A 22,782-nucleotide genomic window follows, 5' to 3' on the forward strand; every position below is an offset into this window, starting at 1 on the left:
GTAGAGGGAAAAATCCCATGATTGCTTCTTTCATGAGGTTTGATGAGTGTTTTGAGATTCACACTTTTACCACTAGAGGTCACCCTTCCCACGGTAAAGCTTAGTTGGCTAGAACACCAGTGTGCTGGCCATTATGACGCTAATTATTTGATTTATGAGAATATGTGCACAGATTCACAGTATACTAAGTTTATTTTTACTGTAGACATTGTGTGGATCGTCTTAATTTTCTCACGATGTTATGTTTGATTAACGATTTTTACTTTGCATTTATTTGACCAATTTCTGTGCCTGTAATCGACCATTCAGACATCTCACAGTAAGGAAAATTATCCACAGTCGGAGTGAAAGACAGGATAACAGCAAAAGTAAAGTTATTTCACCTTCAAAATAAAGTCGTGAAATATAACAGCGTTCAAATGTAAATGGTTGCGTCTCCCACACTACTGAGCTATGTAATGTTCCCGATGAAAGCAAATACACACAATAATAAGTGTGTGTGGTTTACTTCAGTCCATGTCAGTATGCGCAACAGGTTTGTCAAGACGCAGGGATTTGTTTTGAAAATGATCACCGGAAATGTGCTGTTTCAGTTTGTCGAACTTGTCTCCGGGACTAACTCAGCATGGACCCAGTATCTGCCCTAACAGGGTCCAACATGAAAAAAGATTTGATGGTGAAAGAAAATGTTCCAGCTGAAGAGTGTGTTGTGTGTGTATCAGTGGGAGGAGAAGGACAGACGCAGTAAAGCTTCTCAGGAACATATTCATGCGTAGTTGGCGTGAAACAGAAGAAGGGAGTGCAGTGGAGTGATCTCACTGTCTGAAGTCAACACTGCTACAAGGTAAGAAGATAGTCTCACCCAAACGCGAGAAAACCCTTCTTCTCCTCTCTCTCTCCCTGTCTGATAAACACGTTGTATTGTTGTACAGCTTGTTTGGGTTTTTTTCTGAAACTAAACTTTGCGTTTTGTGGATTTTTTTTTTTTTTTTTTTTTTTTTTTTTTGTGCAGCTACGTGTTCTATCGCGGCACTTACAACAAACCTACGCAATTTATGCAGTTTACATGATACATCCTATATAGTTACTCTGTTACAATGACTATTTAACGTTATTGTATCAGTTATAGAGGATACCACATCATCATCATTAGACTTTTATACAGGAACGTAACGAATGTGTGTGTTGGTCTAAAGCTGCGATGTTAGTGACATTAGCTATCATACATGGCATAGTATACATCATAGTGTCACTATAACAGGTAGGGTATATAGGCGCGTGCGAGGTGTTTCTAATATTTTGTCCAGCCTACTGTCTATAGAATGTAACAGCAGCGCAGACTGCTGCCTGCAAAATGACCATGATAAGAATCAGAAACAGGTTTATTACTGAGGTTTGCATACAAGGAATTTGCCTTTGTGTGGTTGTGTATAACAGTCAAAACACAAGATAAAGCACAAAATATTATACAAAGTAAGAGAGAAATACATCTAGCACAAAAGACAGGTGTAAATATATAAATAAGATTTACAATGATAGGTTAAAATATGGTATAAATATATTTAAAGTGGAAAGAGCTGTTGAGTTTTAAAATAATGTGCAAGATAGTGACTGAGAATGTGCACGTTTCACACTATAACTGTACATGTAGTGCAAATGTAGTACAAATAATAGTGTTAATGTAACGCACCATTGATGTGTAATGGATCCACACACGTGCAGTTGAATCATTGCCTCTCTGAAAGACTCTAGATGTTAGGAGGGTTAGTCACAGGCCTGATGTATGAGATAGCATTAATGTGAAGTACACACAGTTTAAACACTTCAGTGACTTAAACAGTACTTATGAACAAGCTGGATATTGAGTTAAAACATGGGTTAAAATGTCTGCTGTCTGCTTTCCAAGATGTGAGATCTGTCTAAAATGAAAGGATAGTTTGTGCTGGCTTCATGTTGTTGTATTATTTACATTATGCACCAGTGGCTAACTCATGAATAAAGAAGCAGCTGTCACTGTGAGTTGAAGAAAGTGAGAACAGTTGTGGTGAAGGAGCAACCAGTGCTGATCACTGTATGATACCAACTACCAGCAGTTACTAGTCCATGATACAGAGTGAAATGTCCCTGTCAGTGTTGTTAATGCTTCTATGATACTAATTGTAAGACTTGTAATCAGTAGTATTGATACTTGTATCAATACTATGTATTTACAGTATATGTCCATCTCTGTGATGTCACACTTAAGCCAGTAAACCTTCCCAGTCAATCAGCTGTGTTGATATCTGTCTGAGCTCACAAACATTGTAAACACACCTGTTACCTGTCCAACACACTGCTGCTAAAGACAACACACAACACAACACAGCACGGCTGCTAATATGGATCTGTTTCTTTTCTTTTTATCTGTGTGTTGGTCATCTTGATGTTGGACACCATAGTTTGTTGAAGAAAAATTACAAAAATGTGAGTGTAATGGATGATGAGACAAATGATGTGCAGATTGACAGAATGGATCGGTGCATCCACCATGATTCTGTTAGCTTAGGTACAGTATACTGAGGCAGAATGTTACATAAGAACGTGTGTGTGTGTGTGTGTGTGTGTGTGTGTGTGTGTGTGTGTTGTTCAAACCTGTTTCTCCTCACTCATCTTGCTTGGGCTGTAAAGATTTGTAGTGAAGCGTACTCTCTGAGAATTGTGGCTGTAATGTTCAGTTTTTGTTGGAAATCTTTCAGTCACTATGTTTATCTGAGGGCAGTTTAACATGACAGTCTCAGGTAGGCTTGTGGCTGTAGTCAGTGTTACCAGTGTTGCACAGTGTTGAGGCATACACCGATTAAATAAAAGTAATTGAGGTTATTTTCATGTATCAGTGCCCAAAATACTCTAATTTGTATTATCAGTACTTAGTTGGCTGACAGATGCAACAATAATAAACTGTCTGTAGCAGAAGAGTGAGACCTCTGTCCTCTCTCCTGCTCTCTGCTGTAAACACACACACTGTTAGAGAGAAACTGCTTTCATGTCTTCCTGGTTCTGGATGCTTATTATGGGTTAAATCTCCCCTGTTTTCTGGATGGTAGTCTGGTTGCCCTGGTTATTCTAGCAGGTCAGATCATGCTCTGGTCCATTCTAATGCCACTGTTTCATCATGTACACCAATGTTAATTATTGTATATTTGAATGAGTTTGCTTACCTGATTGTGTAAAGCAGAATTAGGCTTTTTGTGCATTTTGCTCACACAGTCTGCAAATAGCCTTTAATAGTTAAAACCATCATCATTAAAATGAGATTAAGAAGCACTAGACCTTATTTATCACCTTATTTATGTATTGACACCTTCACTGTTTGGTTTATCAACACCTCAGTGATGGTTGATATACTGCTTTACAAGACACATGCCTAAAATAAACTCTTATTTTAAGAGGGAACATGTTTTTAAATCTTATACAGCCTACGTATTGGTTTTAAATTACATTATTTATAAAATAAACATATGCCAAAAATAACTCTAAAATAACATATCATGTGAATCCAGAGAATCAACTCATCTTCCCTGCCATCATGTGTGAGAGGCTGAGCCACAGCCTACATGTTCCTCAGGCTTGTTACTCTGACAACAAAGCCTGTTTTAGTGTTTGTTTGAAGTAAAAAGTGCAATGTATATAAAGATAATTCATTAATTTGTGTATTTATTAAGCCCATAACCTTCTATGTGGTGTATATGAAACTGCAGTGCTTTCACTCACTCACTCACACACACACACACACACACACACACACACACACACACACACACACACTCACACACACACATTTATTTAACACGTTTCTCTATCATCATGCTCACATTGTTTTGAAGTGGAGGCTGCCGTTTGTAAATGTAAAATAGTCACTTTTCTGACAACATCAGCAAAAATATAAACACTTCATAAGAGTAGAATTAAAGGCAGAACTATTATATTGGGTTGCATTAAACAGTTTTGCTGAGTTAGCATATGTGGAAGGAGATGCAGAGTTTTGTCAGATTGGACTTGTCAGTACTAGCAGATGGAGAGGAGACTGTAAACAGGTTGCTGTAAATGACAGCAGTGCAGTGCCACTGTTAGATATAAATACCACAGCTGAAGTTTCACGTTGTACATGATAATCATGTTGAACGCAAGCAAGGCACACTTACTCTGCTCTGAGCAGCTGACTGAAGCTAGAGATGAATAAATGGATACACTCCTCCATTGTGAAGTGATTGTTACTACTGAAGACTGTAGGCTTGGGAAGTATCAATTTGCTGATGCCACTGAGGCTGTTAGTATTGTAGTGGTAGTAGTGCTGCTGTGTGTAGTAGTGGTACACATCTCTGTTCATGCTCCTTCAGAAACTCTGTCCTCCAAATTCATGGATGTGCATTGTCATGGCAACGACCAAAACAGAAATATGGTGGAATGATGCGTCCCCCTTTCTGCAGCCTCCACACTTCTCACTCAACCTGCACTCAGCATCTCTGTCCACAAAAGCAGCATCTCTGTCCACAGAAGCAGCGTCTCTGTCCACAGAAGCACTGTCTCTGTCCACAGAAGCAGCATCTCTGTCCACAGACTCTCTGTCCATTCATTCCATTCTATCAATGTCCAGATATTTAAGTAGTTAACATGTGGGCTCCACAGGAAGAAATCCACAGTGTTTGTATTTATGGATGAAATGATACAGTTAATAATAGTGTGATTTAAACAGCTGCCTGCTCACATTATGCTTCACTAAATGTGACAGAAACAGACTCAGAGTCAGTGTGGATTGATACGTTCACTGAATGAGTTGGCCACAGACTTTCTCCCCCACATTGAACAGGTGCTGGAGACAGGAGACTGTCATGTCCTCACACAGACAGCTGCTCTGATGACTTGTCCCTGTCCTGTGCATAGGCATAATCCTGCTGATTGACTGGAATAGTGTTATGTGGCTCAGTCGGAACCACTGTGTTTCCCAACAATCTGTCTCCAGAATCACTGACTCTACCTTTTAAAGATCAAGTGTGGAAATCTGGGAATGTAAAAAATGAGCTGAGAGAGAGAGAGAGAGAGAGAGAGAGAGAGAGAGAGAGAGAGAGAGAGAGAGAGAGAGAGAGAGAGAGAGAGAGAGAGAGAGAGAGAGAGAGAGAGAGAGAGAGAGAGAGAGAGAGAGAGAGAGAGAGAGAGAGAGAGAGAGAGAGAGAGAGAGAGATTTCCTGAACAGAATGTAATAACACAGGAACAGCCAGAGAGTTCCACTGAGAAGATGTTTTTCCTTTTTCTCAAAGGAGGGATAAAACACTAAGAATATGTTGGCTGTCAGGCTCTCTTTATTTATAGCTGTGTTATCTCTCAAGCTCTTAAAAAGGCAAAAATACACAGTGCATGATAGCACACACACCCTCTTTTTTCTCGTCTTTTTCTTCCCTGCAGTTGTGTCTCAGTGTCACACACAGCAATAAGCGGTGGTATGCTGGGGCTAACCAGTGTTGGATGTTTTAGTGTTGAGTCATACTCTGTCTCTCATTCTGCTACCATGTCTTCTCTGCTCTTTAGATTTCCTTCTAACTTGGGGTGTTGAGGTTAAAGCTGTGATACACAACAGCATTTACTTTACATCACTGCACATTCTCTGAGTGTGTCTGCCTGCATGTACATGCTGATTCATCCTCGTCATTGATATTGACATTTTGGGTACATATATGATCTGTTAGAACAGCAAAGGTGGAGCACAGTGCAGGGAGTGTGAGAGTTCTTTAGCTTCTAGAAGTGAATGCAGCCCTTCACTCAGGGTTTGTTTTGTTGGCCTTTCTGAAAACAGGCTTCTGTCTGAATATGAGATAAGTCAATTTTCATAGCAGACTGACTGCTCTGCCTGTGAGAGGATTATTGGAGCAAAACAACTGAGCACCTGTAAGAGTGGAATTTATACTTGAAAATAGTCATACATGTGTGTCAGTGGATTTAAAGTCACAGACACAAATGCAAACTCCTCTGCCACAAACACACAGAACACTAAGACCTTTACAGATGCTTTATTACATTCATAGTCAGAGTGGAGCTACATTCACACACCTGTGTCACATAATGTGCACATCTGCAAATCAATATGTGAAATCATGCAGTGAGATTTCTACACACACACACAGCAGGATTCATGTTGGTGTGTCAGATCATGAGAAGAGCAGAGCCACACCTCACTTCATTTTCAATAAAACATTCATGTTTGACTTTTCCTTTCAAGTTAAAATCAGCTGCTGTCAGGTAAGCTGTGTGTAAACAGCACAACACGTCCTGACATGTAAACTCTGTTATTCACACTGTTTTGGGCAGGACCAACCCCCCAGCCAGGATGGTGTGTGTGTGTCCTGCCTGTTGGTGGTTGTGATGATAGAGTGTGACATGTGACATGTTACTGATAATTAACATGAGTGAATTAATGTTGAAACCAGATATAAATTGATATGATTTTGTTTGGGTGAGTGTGTGTGTGATGTTACTGTCTGTGCTGCTGTGTGTGATGTGAACCAACGTACAGCTTTGTTCTGCACATGTTTAAATTTAACAGACAAAAACAATCCAATGTATCAGACTGATTAGAGTTGGTTGCTGGTCATGGCTGATCAGGTATATGTACACATGACTCCATCATATCCTCTTCTCTGTTCTCTCTGTGATGATCACACATCTCAGGAGTGGAGCTGCTATCAGCTGATGAGGCCAGCTGCTCCTCACATCTCTGAAAACACTGGAGCAAATTTCTAAAAAGGTGTTATTTGGATAAACTGACCACATACTGTACTGGGAATGTAACAGCTTCCATGGTGGGCAGTGGGGGGGGGGGGGGTCGGTTCATATCACGGTTTTGGGTTTGGTTTATGTTGTTCTTTTCTGGGGTGGGGGGGGTGTTACACTTCTCATATTTTTAGACTGGATGATGTCATTAAGGCAAGAGCACAATACAGATTAATAAATAAATCCTTAGTAGTTTAACACTAAGCAACAGTCATGTATGAAGGAAACTTTTAAATCATTTTACACACAATGACAGTGTGAACACAGGCGGGGGTCTGGGATTCCCCCCAGAGAGGATGGATTCCCACCTGACCTGAAGATGATAATAATATAAAGAGCAGTCACATGAAGAGCATGGTGCATGCTCCATAATACATTCATTAGTTTGATCAAGTTATTAGAAATGTTTTTCTTCAATATTAACCCTTAACCCTAACCCTGCTGCATGTCTGCTGTTCAAACGGACCAATGTGCCTCACAATGCTAAAATAAAACAGAACTTCTCCCAGGCTACATTATAAAGCCTGTTTCTATAAGCACAATGCAGAATAAAAGAGAAAAACACTGGAGGAAACTATTTTATTGATGCTGCTCAAATCTAATAATAATAATAATAATAATGATAATAATAATAATAATAATAATAATAATATAATAATAATAATAATAATATAATTATAATAATAATAATTATTATTATTGTAATAATAATAATAATAATAATAATAATTATTATTATTATTATTGTTATTATTATTATAGTAATAAAAAAAAATAATGATGATGATGATGACAATAATAATAATAATGATACATGCGTCACACGTCAACATAAAATGGGATCATTTATTCGTAACCACTAATAATTAAAGTTATAGATATTTACTTTGTGGAGATATTTTGGGTCGGAACGGGACAGATTTTTTTAATGAACCGTTCCACCCCTAGTGGGCGAGAATGAGTCAATGAAGTGGTACAAATGACTGAAACTCAGTTATTAAACTACATGTATCATGTAGAGTGAAGCGTGTGCAACAGTCTGGGACAGATGAAAGTAGAAATGCCACTAATCATATCCTGTACAGTTTGTTGTGTGTGTGTGTATTCTGTATTCTGTGTTGTGTATGTATTCGTGTGTGTGTGTGTGTATGTATGTGTGTATGTAATTATGTTTGCAACAGTAATTGCCTGGCATATCAGTTTATCTACAGTAAACACTGTGTTCTGGCTCAGTGACTGTTAAGGTCACATGTGAGTCCAGCATGACTCTCACGCTTTTATTACAAATAATCCCTGAACATAGCCACAACACTCCCAGCCTGCTTTATCAAAGGTAAACACACATGGAGTACAACAGCTCACACCTCTGTTTCTATAGCAGCAAACCAACCCATCAGTGTGTCTGACCATTATTATTGTGATTCAGTCATTCATAGTTATGTGTGATGATGAAAATAGTTAGAAGCTCATTTTCTATAAATCAACTAACTTCATGTCAGCATGAATGTATGAGTCAGTGATGTGATGCAACCCACTGTCAGTTGGTGTAAGATGTCTTTTTTCATAAAAATGTGATTATGTACAGGAAACTACTAAAATGTGTAATAAATATAAAATAAAATAAATATAAATAAATAGAATCCACTTTTACAATGCAACGCTATGGTTATTAACAAATGTTTACATCATTTGTCACAACTTATTTAGAAAAAGTATTCTGCTCAGCATTGACAAAATGCTTTAAAATGTAAATGAAGGAATACTCCAAAATGTTTTATTAGTATGAAATATTGAATATTCATCATTCTTTTGTGGTTACACCATTTGGTATTTTCAGGAGCATTCAGTCTTACTTTTGGTAAAAAATGGTGCAAATGTCATTTCAAATGATATAAAACCAACAAAAATACTAAATGTACAATTTAACAAACCTGATGCTGCTTTTATAACTAGTTTAACTGATTTATGAATTGATCATCTTACCAACACTTATTATCACTGACTCATAGATCATGTGATAAATATGAATGGTACCTTGTTTATGTGATAGATCTTCCTGAGGTTTATAGTTCTTACTAAGTGAGTACAGAACATACTGTTAGATAAGACTATTATTATATATCAATAATTACATTCTCAATGATATGTTCTGCATTGACATCTAATTATTCACAAAACAGGCTGATGTCTATTTCTACTGCACCTTGTATTTCTTATTGCACTGGATGCTTGCTTGAGGTGTTTCATTTTTCATGTACTGTCATCACACAAGTTTAAAGTTCATCAAACATTAAAACTAAATGTTCAACTAAATTATCAGTGCACTGACATCAACTGAGCAAAGATGTCCAACCATCAGCCTTTATTGAAGCTGTCCTGTCTGTCCAGAATCCTCCAATCAGTGCAGGATGATGATGTCATTGAGCCACAGCAGTCAGGCTTTAGACCAAACCACAGCACAACAAAACTAATGTTGAACATCTAAAAAAACATTTGTAGTAGAACAGAGCAGAAAGACGTCACACATCCATCATACTGTCCACACAGCTATCACACTCACCACTGTGACTTATATGAAAAGGTTTGATGTCATCACCCATCTAGAAGGCTCTTATTATACACATTAATACATTCTTTCCACCATGAGCAGTTCATTCAGTCTCTGAACTGAATGAACTGCTCATCAGCTTGAAGCTAGAGACACTTGTTGTAATCCTGTGTGAGTGTGTGTGTGCAGGCATGGACAGGCCATCGGGCGTACCGGGCAATGCCCAGTGGGCCGACGCACATCTTTGGGCCGGGGCTGTCATAATTTAAAAAAATGTTTTTAATTATCAGTCGCTACGGTATTTGAGACACAAAACGCGGCCCATTGGTTGATTTCCTTGACGGACATTGGGCTAGTCCAATGAAATCTCTCAGCCCTCCCTCCTCGGCCCGCCCCTCCCCTCCCAAGGTTATCAAATTTTGCCATTTGAGCTGAGTCTGACTGCGGCACAGAGAGAAGTGAGTTTCCGTCTGTGGAAATGGATAGTAGGCCTAATAAACCACAAAAGCGCAAGGGGGGCTCAGAGAAGCTGCGAGACAAAAGGCTCAAAAGCCTACAAGTGGATGCAGCAAAATGAGCCAAAATCACTGATATGTTCACCACAAGTTCGACTGTTACAGCGAGGGCAGGGCCGTCGACAAGTGCAGAAGCAGCCCCATCAAGTGCACAGGCTGTCGGAGTGGCACACAGCTTTGATGTGCAACAGTGTAGTAACACAGAGGAAGGAGAAGTAGCTATTCAGGTGAATTCGAAGGAGGAGAAGGAGGAGGAGAGAGATGTTACCCAGCAGGGACAGATTGAGGAAGAGGTCAGAATAGCTACTGTCAGCCCGGTAAGAAGTAGACGAAATGTTAGAATGAAGATCCCTATGTTTCATGTAGGGGTGGCGGACTGTTTCTCTGCCCTTAGAGCATATTTGGAGTGAAGGTTTGCTTTTCCCTGATGTGGAGTTCAAATGTGTTCTTTTTCTTTCATTGTGAGTTTACTAAATAGCTCTTATTTTATTTCTAGAAGAGATAGTCAGATGTATATATATATATGTATATATATCATTCTCTCTGTTTTTCATACTTTAGGGTAGGGCTGGGCGATATGGCCTAAAATCAATATCACGATATATTGAGCAGTTCACCTCGATAACGATAAATGGACGATAACAACCACCAGAGCGATAGATATAACATATGTTATATCTATCGCTCTGACTACCACCACCCCGTGCGCTACAAAAAAGTTTGGCCACTACATGGGACTGTGGCAGCATAATTGCTCCACTCCAAGGTTAGATGTATTGCCCTGGCTGGTGACGACAGTCTTTTTGCACAACTTACATTTTACATCTTTCTGAGCAGTATCTTCCCTTTTGAAACCAAAATGTTGCCACGCGATTGAAGACGCGTTTTTCTTGGGAACAAGCTGCTGCTCTTCCTCCTCCTCCACCAGGTGTACCACCGCCGCCGGCGCTGCAGCTGCTGCTTCGACGTTTGAACTGTCCTCTATCTATCTATCTATCTATCTATCTATCTATCTATCTATCTGTTTATTTTGCTATAACTCATATGTCAAGTCGAAGAAGAACCAACCGTGTACCAAAATGCCGAGTGCGTAATGATGATGATGATGATGATGGTTCAACTCTTTTACGCACCGGGCGCACGCCGGTTACGCTTGGAGTTTGTTTATGGAAAGCCAAACTTCATAGCTTAGTGTCATACACCGTTGGAAACCTCACTATTGGCCAAAAGGTTATCAACTTCATTTCATTGAATACTTCCATTGGCTGGAACAGCTGTCAATCAAACCCACGTTGTCGTCGGTCACATGTCCTCATTGGCTTTGGAGACATGTACTGCCTAATCCTAAACACCGATTGGCTTGTGTGTGGTGTCGTCAGAAGCAGAAGAGGCTCACGGTCGTAAACATCTAGTCACGTGTACTCTGAGATGGACGTGCAGGTCAGGAAATGACGTAAACGGACCGTATATGGTTTGTTATTTGTGTTATTACGTTATGTGTTGGACTAAATACATGGACATATTGAGGAAAGTATTACGGTTTTATGGAAACGGATTTCATATTTCACAAGAATGGATATTTGGCGAGCTTTACAGAAAGTCCTGAGTCATAAGATGATCGTTGTGGATAAAGGGAAGACTTTGAAGGTATGTAGGCATTATAGCTTTTCTCACTTAGCTGAGTGGCTAGCCGAGCTAATCGCTAATACTATTACGGCTGTGAGCAACCATATAAGTCGTGAGTGGTCTTGAATGAATCAGGAGAATCTAAGCTTTCCAACAATGTATAGCATGAGTATATATGTTTAAGGGTTGGATTTTAAAACATTCAGAAGAACGTGTGGCTACCTTCTAACATCCGTCACGTCCCGTCGGCGGAACAGCGTGCGTTAAGAGGTTAAAAACCGAATATACCGACATGGGCAAAATGACTTCGGTTTATCGTCGTAATTTCGGTATCAATACATTTTCGGTTTATCGCCCAGCCCTACTTTAGGGTGCCACTTTGAGGAGCTCTTTATTTTACATGGATGTATGGTCTTACTGTAGGCCTAATTGTCTTATTTGTATAATTGTATAAACAGTATATTTCATTAAAAACTGAAAAGACATCTCTAGCAGTGTTTCTTTGACAACCACTTTCACTTCAAGATGGGAATTGTGGCACCATAGCCATCTCTCCCAAGATGAAAGTCTCTGTAAGTAGTGAAAGAGTGTATACATTTTTTAACATGTTAAACTCTTAATAACTCTTCCATGTAGGCTACTGCGCTTTATTTTCTTTTTTGAAACAACACAATGAGCGCATATATCCTCTGGTAGGTTGTTAGCCTCTGCATATCGTATAAATAATCATGGTGGGCTGCCATGGCCAAAAATACCAGGGCCATTTTCGGTCCCACTCCAGCCCTGTGTGTGTGTGTGTGTGTGTGTGTGTGTGTGTTTCTGTAAAAGGTTGATCTCAGTGAGTCACTTCTCTGACACAGAAAGACTTCATCACAAATCAACAATCAATACCTCCAGCAGTGTTGCAAGAACACACACACATAGGCATTGATGAACTAATCCGTCTCACAGTATGACTGGTCAGCTGATTGATCAGTGTGAGTCAGACTCTCACACGGTGTCAGTATGTCATGAGAGGAGCAGCAGTGATAAGCAGCTTCCTACACATGATACAGTCCTTCTCTTCCCTCATCATCCTCATCATCCCCATCAGGTATTAACCCTTTCACTTCCTCCGACTGATCACTGCTCTGCTTTGCATTCATGTAGTTGCACCTGTTCAACATGTTCTAATCAGCTGTGGTTGGTTAGTGTCAATATTACTGTGTGCACTCATTACTCAATCAATCCTGATGTATTGATTTCACAATTTGGTAGTGTCTGTCCTGAGCATCAATAAGAGGAAGTGATAAAGTGGACAGTTTGGAAGCAGGATTGTTTTTTTGGTTGAGCAGCTGAGCTAGCAGCATGCTGTAGGAACATTCCTTTAGCAGTGTGAGAGATTATTGCTGAGCAGAGATTCTTCAGTTCATGAACGTGACAGATGAGTGATATTGTTATGTTGTGGTGTTTTCATGGCTTTTGTGGGAGCTTCAGCGAGCTGTGCAGTGAGCAGCTGAGCTCTGCTGGGACTCATGCAAGTGTTTTTCCACAGCGCAGCAAGTGACATGAGCTGTTTACCTGTTAGTCTACTGCTCATCATCAAACATCATCACTGTGCCTGTGCGTGTGTGTGTGTGTGTGTGTGTGTGTGTGTGTGTGTGTGCTGCTACTGTTCCTCTGCAGCATTTCTAACTGGACTCATAGATCACAGTATCTTCACATCTTGTTGTTGTAGAATAACAGCATACATGAAGAAGCATATTTCTTATACATTATAGTTATTTAAAAGCTTTAAATATGAAGCAGCAATCAACATGACTGATATTAATGAAAGTGATGAGGAAACACATAAAGCAGCACAAACAGATAGAATATGTATTATATATCATTTATAGGTTAGAATGTAATGGTCTTGCTGGCCCACTTGAGATCACATTGGGCTGTATGTGGACTAAGATGAGCTTGACCCCCCTATTCTATAAACCAGTGGTTCTCAAATGGGGGTACTAGTACCCCAAGGGGTACTTGAAGGCACTCCAGGGTGTACATGAGATTTTTAAATAGCATCAATTCAAAAATCCTTTCAAATGAAATGTTTATTGAGTTCATGAATTCAGTTTAAAAACATATCTTTATTATAATCCTTAAAGAGGTTGATCATTATTTTTTTATAAATCTTTATTTATAACTAAATTAATTATTATTTTTTTCTTCTTTAGTTATTTTTATATCTTTTTATTTCCAAATAGTTCAAGAGAATGCAATGTTTGCACAGTTATAAAATCAGACACTGATGGCTCTTTTTTTCCCAACCACATATATATATCTCATACAGATGGTTAGGGGGTACTTGGCTGAGAAAATATTTCACAGGGGGTACATCACTGAAAAAAGGTTGAGAACCACTGCTATAAACTATGTTGAAGTAGCAGTTTATTTAGTGAATATGATAACACATACTGACATATTGTGCTTCTGTATCTTCACTTGGACCATGAAGACGGATCATGTCCTGGATACACTTTGAATGTAAATGCTGTTCCTCAGTATGAGTCACACAGTCTCTGGGTCACTTTCATCACTCTGTATTTTATTATATCTTTTATTCAGCCTTTATTTAGACAGGTTAGTCCTGGCCAACACAGCTGCAACACACTTACAGCATTTAAAGATTGGGAAAAAAAATCAGACAAGAAATAATTAGCCAAATAAAAACACTTGCATATAGACAGTCTGGACTCCAGGTTTCTCACCAGATCTTTAAATTCAGTCAAGGGTACGAGGTTTTGAAGATGAAGTTCAGATAAACGCTTTCTTTCCCAGGTCAGTTGTTACTTTGGGAACAACCTGTTGTGTAATGTCCATAGAGCATAGATTGTCATCTCCATGTTTCCATATTAAAAAGAGAAGATAAGTAACTAGAATGTCTTTATAGATTAACATATAGCAGTAACACTAGCATAAGTCACCTTGTGTTGAACTTTCGGTTCACACACACTCACAGCAGGATGTTACAGTGTGTGTCAGAGCAGCCTACGTGATTCTGTGGTGGTTGCTTACATCAGGTGTGTGATTGGGTGGGAGACGTAGAGACAGGCTGCTCTCATACACCACCTCCACTCTGTCAGTCTGTGTTTGACAGCTGTATTATTTATCAGTGCAGCTGAATCTCTGACTCTCATATCAGTTTTCCAGAATGTATCAGTTCATCTTCACACCTCTACTAAACACACATACACACCAGTGCTACACATAGGTTTATTCATAAGATAGAGAAATACCATCATCTGTCTGTTATAGTACACTGATCCAGTCACAGTTTCACATCACACCTGACTCATACTGGATTTTAGTGGCTGATGCCGATATTAGGGAACAAAACAATTCTGATATTGACATATTGGTTGATAATGTTACAGAATATGAATCAAAAGATACATTTTCTTTAGCAATGATCCCTCAGATGTGGTTATCAAACAAAGATATATAATAAAGGCTGTGATATTTGATATTTATTTATTGTGAAAAACTACAGTGAACTACACTAGGAATTTAATAATCATTATAATTAGCTATGAATTAAAAAAAGAAAAAAATCAGCACATATGCATCAACATATTGGCCGATACCAATATATCTGTGATAGGCTAACATCAGCCAATTAATATGGGTCAGGCTCTAGTTTTACATTATGAGAGAGGTTTCTACTGTTTGAGCTCCAAAGTGATAATATGTAAATATGTGACCAATCAAACTGTGTTCTGTTTTCAAGAGCTCCAATCAGATGGGAGTTTGTCAGATTGTAATATTTCATACACTGTTAAGGGATGTTGGTGTGTGTTGATTTAGCAATAATCAATAAATATAATATTACTGTGGAGCACATGTTGGTCTTCTCTTAATTGAAGTTAGGCTACGTTCACACTGCAGGCCTTAATGCTCAAATCCATTTTTTTTTGTTTGTCTGTTCATATTACATTTTGAAATGTTTCCTCCTGAAGTGAGCCACATGCTCAGTTGATGCTTGATGCTGATGATTAATGACGGCACAGAACAGTGTTTACGGAAGCGAACATGGCAACAGCTGGTGAAGTTACTGGTAGTCTCATTTATGGTCTAATGTTAAAAACAGTGTGTGGGTGATTAGGGCTGGGAATCAATCCGAATTTCCTGGATCGATCCGATTCCGATTCATAAGGTCACTATCCGATTCGATCCACGGTTCGATCCGATTCGATATCGATCTATTTACAGACATAATGCAAATAAATACTGTCCCATAGACAAAACAGCTCCATGTGTTTGTGATTGTGTACGTGTAAGAGGGACACAGAGAGAGAAGAGTCAAGAATCAAGTATTTATTTTAGACAAAAATCCAAGTATTATTTGAAATTTCAGTAACATATCCATGGCATTAAAACAATGAACAGAACTAAACAACAATGACCAAATAAAATATAAATAAATTAAAATTAAGTGGCCCTCTATATTGGAAAACTACAAGAACCCCCGTACCCAGTCTTTGACAACCAGATACTTGTGAAATGCCATTTACAGGTTGTTCATGTAACAGATAGCTCGATTGAAAAAAAAAAAAAGAAAGTCTATTCTTTATACAACATCACACAGAAGGAGACACAGGTGACTGTACCACATAAACCAACCTACACGCCTACACACTTTATCTGCATGCCTTCTGGACTTCTACCTAGACTCTAATCCTACGTCTGGGTGCCACTGATGATACCCCCCCCCCCCACAATCAGGAACAACTTTTCTGTACTGCAGTATTCTCCAATGCAGCCATACTGGACAATCACCTTTTTTATGCTTAGGTGTGAGAGAGAGAGAGAGAGAGAGAGAGAGAGAGAGAGAGAGAGAGAGAGAGAGAGAGAGAGAGAGAGAGAGAGAGAGAGAGAGAGAGAGAGAGAGAGAGAGAGAGAGAGAGAGAGAGAGAGAGAGAGAGAGAGAGAGAGAGAGAGAGAGAGAGAGAGAGAGAGAGATGCGGATAAGTGGTTGCAGAGATTCGTGGTATTGCCACTATATTTTACCTCTGTCTGACACAGTTTGCACACTGCTTTTGTTCTGTCTAGTTCGTCTTTGTCCTCGTAACGTCTGAATCCGAAGTGTTGCCAAACATCAGCCTTCATTCCAGAAGGTGATTTTAGTGGTGCCGCTTCAGCCATCTCGCTATCTTAAGTTTCGGTTTCGTTTACCCGGCACTCACTTTTTATAGGTGCGCCTTGCGCGTCAAAGAAAATAGTGCCTTTAGTCACCTGGAAAAGATCGATCCAGACATTTTTGGATCGATCTCGTGCTTTTTCAGCGTGAATCGATATCGGATCGCGGATCGATTTTTTGACCACAGCCCTATGGGTGATGTTAAAAAGGAGGAAGAGGAGAAAGAAAATGAATACTTTAATGATGTCTTTATACGGAGCATTAGCTGTGTGTTGCTCCAGAATAACGTCAAAATCAAAATTGCGACTTGACTGTTCAGATTGCGGTCGCATTCAAATAAATCCGATATGTATCTGATTCAGTACCACATTTGAAAGTGGCCTGAATCGAATTTGGAAATGTCAGATTCAGTGCGACTTTTGCTGTTCACATTGTCAGAAACAAATCAGATATGGGTCACATTTGAGGGAACACATCGTATTCAGGTCACTTTTAACTGCAGTGTGAACATAGCCTTAGTTTGACAGAGTTACCTCACACTGGATTACTTCATCAACACCAACATTCAGTCCTGTTTGTGAAGCCATAGATAAAGAGAATAAGAAAAGTGACAGTGAGCACTGTCACTGCCCTGCCTTTACTGAACAGGCAGTTGCTAATGTAAAGTATAGGTGAGTCATTTTGTCTTCCATTGAACTAGGGCTGGGCAATTAATCGAAGAATAATGGAAACCGACATTTAGAAACTCTAATCGACTTAATCTTGCTCATGCCACTTAATTGTGGTGTTCATGACAGCAAAGGTTGCATATCTTTAAGGAATTTAAAACTTGTCTCCAGTGATCATTTGAACCCAAACCATGATCTTTTCATAGTTCTAATCAAGTAAACTAGACATTAACCTCTTAATACACGCCCCTATTGTTTATGTTGTTAGCCTAAACGACATGCCCAAGTTGTGAGCAGCACAGATCCCACATAGTTTGAGACTTAGATATGTGTCTGGTATCGTTGGAAAGGTAACACTCTCAGGATTCTTTTAAAAGTGTCTGTGTGATTGTGTGACTTACTGACAAAGAGTGGCAGAGGTTACAATGATGGGGTTGTTTACTCGCCCATAGGTTTGCCTATACAATGACATGGGTCCAGACATTCAGGGACCTCTCAGCGGGATATAGACACATGAGGTCAGAGCCACAGGTCTTGGCTTCATGCAGTCCAAATTTGGAGTCAAAAGACCAAAATAATTTTTCATAGTTATTTTTCAACAGGTATGTCCATGCGTTTTCCTTAGGTCCTTTTTGGAGACTCCAAATGGACACTTGGTTACCAAAGCTGTATAACCACAATCAAACACCTATAACTTCACAACCCCTTTGCCTACAATCAAAATCTTGGTCTCTAATGAAAGCTGACACCATATTATTATTATTAATATATATTATATTATTATATATATATATAGATAACCTTTTTTTTTTGTTTGGCCATATCTATCTATCTATCTATCTATCTATCTATCTATCTATCTATCTATCTATCTATCTATCTATCTATGTTCTGCCCTCATTAAAGAGTTCCCCTTCTTCAACTAGACAGACAGATGACTCCCATCACACACCGGTCAGGTTTGGTAGATTTATTCAAACTGACAGCATGCAAAAAGGTGTAAAACTAAAATGAAGAAACAGAACAAAACACATAATAAGCACAAAATAGCACAGGATATGCATTAAGTAAGATATCTTATACAGATCCCCAAAGATAAGGCCTACAATTAGCATAGGAAGCTATTACAGTGACTAGATGAACATCTGAAACCACATGTCAAACATCCATAGCTCTACTTTACTTTTATTACAAAAATATGCAGAAATATACTCAAAATATATTTACCCTAAACAATATCTTTCACAAAATACTTACAGACGATGCTTCAATAATGATTACAAAGGAGGATGGAGTAAGATGTTACAGCTGCTCACACCACCATGCCAAAACTGGTCTGCTTGAAACAATGGATTCACTTCCTATCAGAGTCACATGACTATCATTCATTTCAATATGACTGCCCAAATGATAAGCCCAACCCAAGCTATTACAAAAACACCACCTAGTGGTAGGAGGAGAAAATAGCACATTAATTACTTATAAAATAAACTCAGTCCAGCACACTCCCCGCCTGGTATCAAAAAGATGCCACCTAGAACAAAGGGGAGTAAGAAAAAGAAAACATTAATCAGTCTCTGGGGAGAGGAGTAAGACGACCTCTGAGACAGGTCGTAGGAAGGTCTTGGCTGACCCGTCCCTTGAAGTCTTGATCTCCACCTTCCTTACCCTCCCGTCCGCGCCGGGGAAGGTCTTGAGGATGACGCCCATAGGCCAGTCGTTTCTCTGCAACTGGTCGTTCTTCAGGAGGATGACATCCCCCTCTTTCAGATTGCGCTTCTCCTTTTCCCACTTCCTGCGTCTCTGCAAGGTAGGGAGGTACTCAGTCCTCCAGCGACACCAGAAGGTGTTGGCGAGGCTTTGGACCTGCCTCCACTGCTTTCCGTAGAGGTCCTTCTCGTCGAATTCACCCTTCGGAGGAGGAGGAGCACTGACCTTCTGTGTGAGAAGGGTCGCTGGTGTCAGGATGAATGGGGAGTCGGGGTCTGTGGACACAGGAACCAGCGGACGGGCGTTTAGGATAGCTGAGACCTCTGCCATGAATGTTGTCAGGACCTCGTGTGTGAGCTTTGCTGGGCTGACTTTCAACAGCATCGAGTCCAGGATACGCCTTGCGAGTCCAATTAGCCGCTCCCAGTTCCACTTACACCCGTTGTCGCTGAGGTATCCTTGCACCTCCTTGTCACAGGTCTCAGAGTCCATCTGCAACTCCTTACAGGACCCGACGAAGTTGGTGCCACAATCACTTCTGATTTGCTTCGCAGGCCCCCTGACTGAGAAGAACCGCCGTAGGGCGTTGATGAAGCTTGATGAGTCCATTGACTCCAGTACTTCTATATGTACGGCTCTGGTGCTCATACATGTAAAGAGCACAGCCCATCTTTTGCTGCTAGCGAGTCCTCCTCTGGTACGCCGTGCTGTGACCATCCATGGTCCGAAGACGTCCACACCCACGAACGAGAAGGGAGGATCTGCGCTGAGGCGCTCTGCAGGTAAGTCAGCCATCTTTTGAGACTCCATCTTCCTGCGTAGTCTTCTGCATGTGACGCAGTGATGAAGGACGCTGCTGATGCGCCGTTTCCCACTGATAATCCACAGGCCTGCCGCTCTCACAGCACCCTCGGTGAGGTGTCGCCCTTGGTGCTGAACCTGCTCATGATGATGGCGGATGAGCAAGGTTGTGACGTGGCTCTGCCCAGGTAAGATCACAGGACTGACCTCTTTTCCATCTAGGTTTGCCTTGGACAGGCGTCCTCCAATCCTGAGAATGCCAGCACTGTCGAGGTAAGGACACAGGCTGAGGAGTGGGCTTTGCTTAGGAATTGTTGCTCCTCCCCGGATGCATTCCAACGTCTCTGCAAAGGCATCTTGTTGGACAGCCCGAATTATAATGTTTCTTGTGGGACAGGGCCCTTCATGGGTGTGCCAACCCTTGCAGCTGTTCCTCTGCGTGAAGGAGTGGGCAACATGCACTAGCCTAGCAACTGCTCGATTGAGTGACCGCCAGCTGGAGAACTTCTCAAAACGTTTAGGGTGAAGTTTGTCACTGGTAACCCTGTTGAGATGACAAGTGATCTGTGGGCGGACGTCAGAGTCAGTGCTGGGGTCAACCAAGTTGAAGGAATTAGGTGCAGGTTCAGCTTCAGCTGATGTCAGCAGAAAAGGTGGTCCAGACAGCCATAAGGTGTGAGTTAGGCTGCCTGCTGGGACTGATCGTGAGCCGTGGTCAGCTGGGTTTTGGCCGGAGGGCACGTACTTCCATTGATTAGGGCTTGTTGACCTCCTGATGCGTTGCACCCTATTGCTCACATAGACGTAGAATCGTCTTGATTCATTGTGAATGTAGCCTAGGACCACTTTACTGTCTGAGTAGAAGGTCACGGCGTCAAAGATGGTGTCCATCTCATCCACAATGGTGTCTGCAATCTCCACAGCCAGGACCGCAGCACACAGCTCGAGCCTTGGAACTGTTGTTTCTGGACGTGGAGCTAGCTTTGCCTTGCCGAACATGAAGCCAACCTCCACACTGCCACTTGCATCGGTTGTTCTCACGTAGGCGACGGCGGCTATAGCAGTGGTGGAAGCGTCGCAGAATACACACAGCCCCTTACTGTATGCTTGGCGGAGAGACATGGACGTGTACTGGCGCGGGATCTTGAGCTGTTCAAGCTCCTTCAGAGAGTCCCTCCATAACTTCCATTCTCTGTACTTTTCCTCAGGGAGAGGGGCATCCCAGTCGCATGACTCTGCGGTGAGCTCCCTCAGTATGGACCGTCCTTGAATGCTTACAGGGGCAGCGAAACCCAGTGGGTCGAACAGACTGTTTACCGTTGACAGGACCCCACGTCTTGTGTAAGGCTTCTCTGCATCAGCAACTTGGAAAGTGAAGACGTCTCCCGAAATGTCCCAGCTCACCCCTAAGCTTCTCTGCATGGGAGGGGGGTCTGTGCTGAGATCTAGATCTTTCATCCCCTTAGCCAGATCTTCAGGAGGGAAGGCTCTCATCACAGCCACCCTGTTTGACAAGATCTTGTGAAGCCGGAGGTTGGAGAGGGCCAGCATGTCTTGAGTGTTGTGAAGAAGAGTGATGGCTTCCTCTTCTGAAGGGACAGACAGAAGGCCATCGTCGACATAGAAATTCCTCTCAACGAACAGCCTGGCCTCCGTGCCGTACTCCCCCCCTCCCTCTTCAGCAGCTCTTCGGAGCCCGTACGTGGCCACGGATGGTGATGGGCTATTTCCGAAGACGTGTACACACATCCTGTACTCAACGACGTCGTCATCCAGGTCATTGTTGCGATGCCAGAGGAAGCGCAGAAAGTTCCGATGATTCTCACGTACGACGAAGCAATGGAACATCTGCTGGATGTCAGTCGTAACTGCTACTGGCTCCCTCCTAAACCACAGCAGTACCCCGAGCAAGCTGTTGTTCATGTTTGGGCCCGTGAGGAGGACATCGTTGAGGGACACCCCTTGGTGTTGCGCGCTGGAGTCGAATACCACCCTCACCTGTCCAGGCTTCTGAGGGTGATATACCCCGAAGAACGGTAGATACCAGCACTCCTCATCTGGTGGTAAGGGTGGTGCCACTTCAGCATGTCCATTGTCGAAGAGCTTGCTCATGAACACAGTGAAATGCTCTTTCCTCTCAGGGTGTTTCCTGAGTGTCTTGGTGACTGTAGTGAGGCGGGTCCTTGCCTGCTCACGGTTGTTTGGCAGGCGCTGGCGTGGGCTGCGGAAGGGGAGTGGAGCCTGCCAGCTGTTGTCATCACCCTGTGTCAGTTCCTTCTCCATGATCCTCAGGAAGGCAAGATCCTCCATAGAAGGTGCTGTCTTGTCGTCGTCCTTCGTGTGGCAGAAGATGGACTCCCCCATGAGTCGCGTTTTGTCAATCGGCAAGGACGGTTGTTCTGAGACTGAAGGATTCTGGAACTGGCGAGGGTGATTGAGCTTCTCTTTGATTTCAATCTTGTTGAGACAGGGACACAGAACGCTGGGACGTCCATTCTCAAGAATGTAGGTTCTGTAGGTGTTCACAGGCGAGGGTACGTGTGCGCCGTTGATACACACATCCCCTACCACCACCCAGCCGAGGGCTAGTCGCTGGGCGAAGGGAGCATGTGGGGGGCCGTTGCGCTGCTCAAGGACCTTGTGTGCCTGAATAATGTCTCTTCCTAAAAGAAGTAAGATCTCTGCCTTAGGGTCAAGGGGAGGTATCTTGGAGGCAAATGACTTCAGGTGCGGATGGTACTTCACAGCAGCTGGCGTGGGAATCTCTGCCCGATTGTCAGGGAGTTGGTCACACTTGACGAGTGTAGGCAGAGCTAGAGTGGTCTTTTCATCAGCCGATTGCACAATGAACCCCTTAGCCCTGCGGCCTGCAGCCGCTGACACACCTGCACAGGTTTTGAGTGTGTTGGGAGAGGTGTTGTCGGCTACATTGAACATCTCGAAGAACGA

General features: G+C 41.6%; 1 protein-coding gene across 1 annotated transcript in view; it reads left to right on the plus strand.

The window, feature by feature from the left end:
- The first annotated feature begins 643 nt into the window (after positions 1-643).
- The window catches only part of LOC128359518 (uncharacterized), a 122,260-nt gene continuing 100,121 nt past the window's right edge, over positions 644-22,782 (plus strand). Inside the window, exon 1 of the mRNA XM_053320010.1 lies at positions 644-844. The gene's annotated coding sequence lies outside the window, so the exon portion shown is untranslated. The remainder of the gene's footprint in view (positions 845-22,782) is intronic.

Source organism: Scomber japonicus, chromosome 5 (assembly GCF_027409825.1).
Source record: "Scomber japonicus isolate fScoJap1 chromosome 5, fScoJap1.pri, whole genome shotgun sequence".
Lineage (NCBI taxonomy): Eukaryota > Metazoa > Chordata > Actinopteri > Scombriformes > Scombridae > Scomber > Scomber japonicus.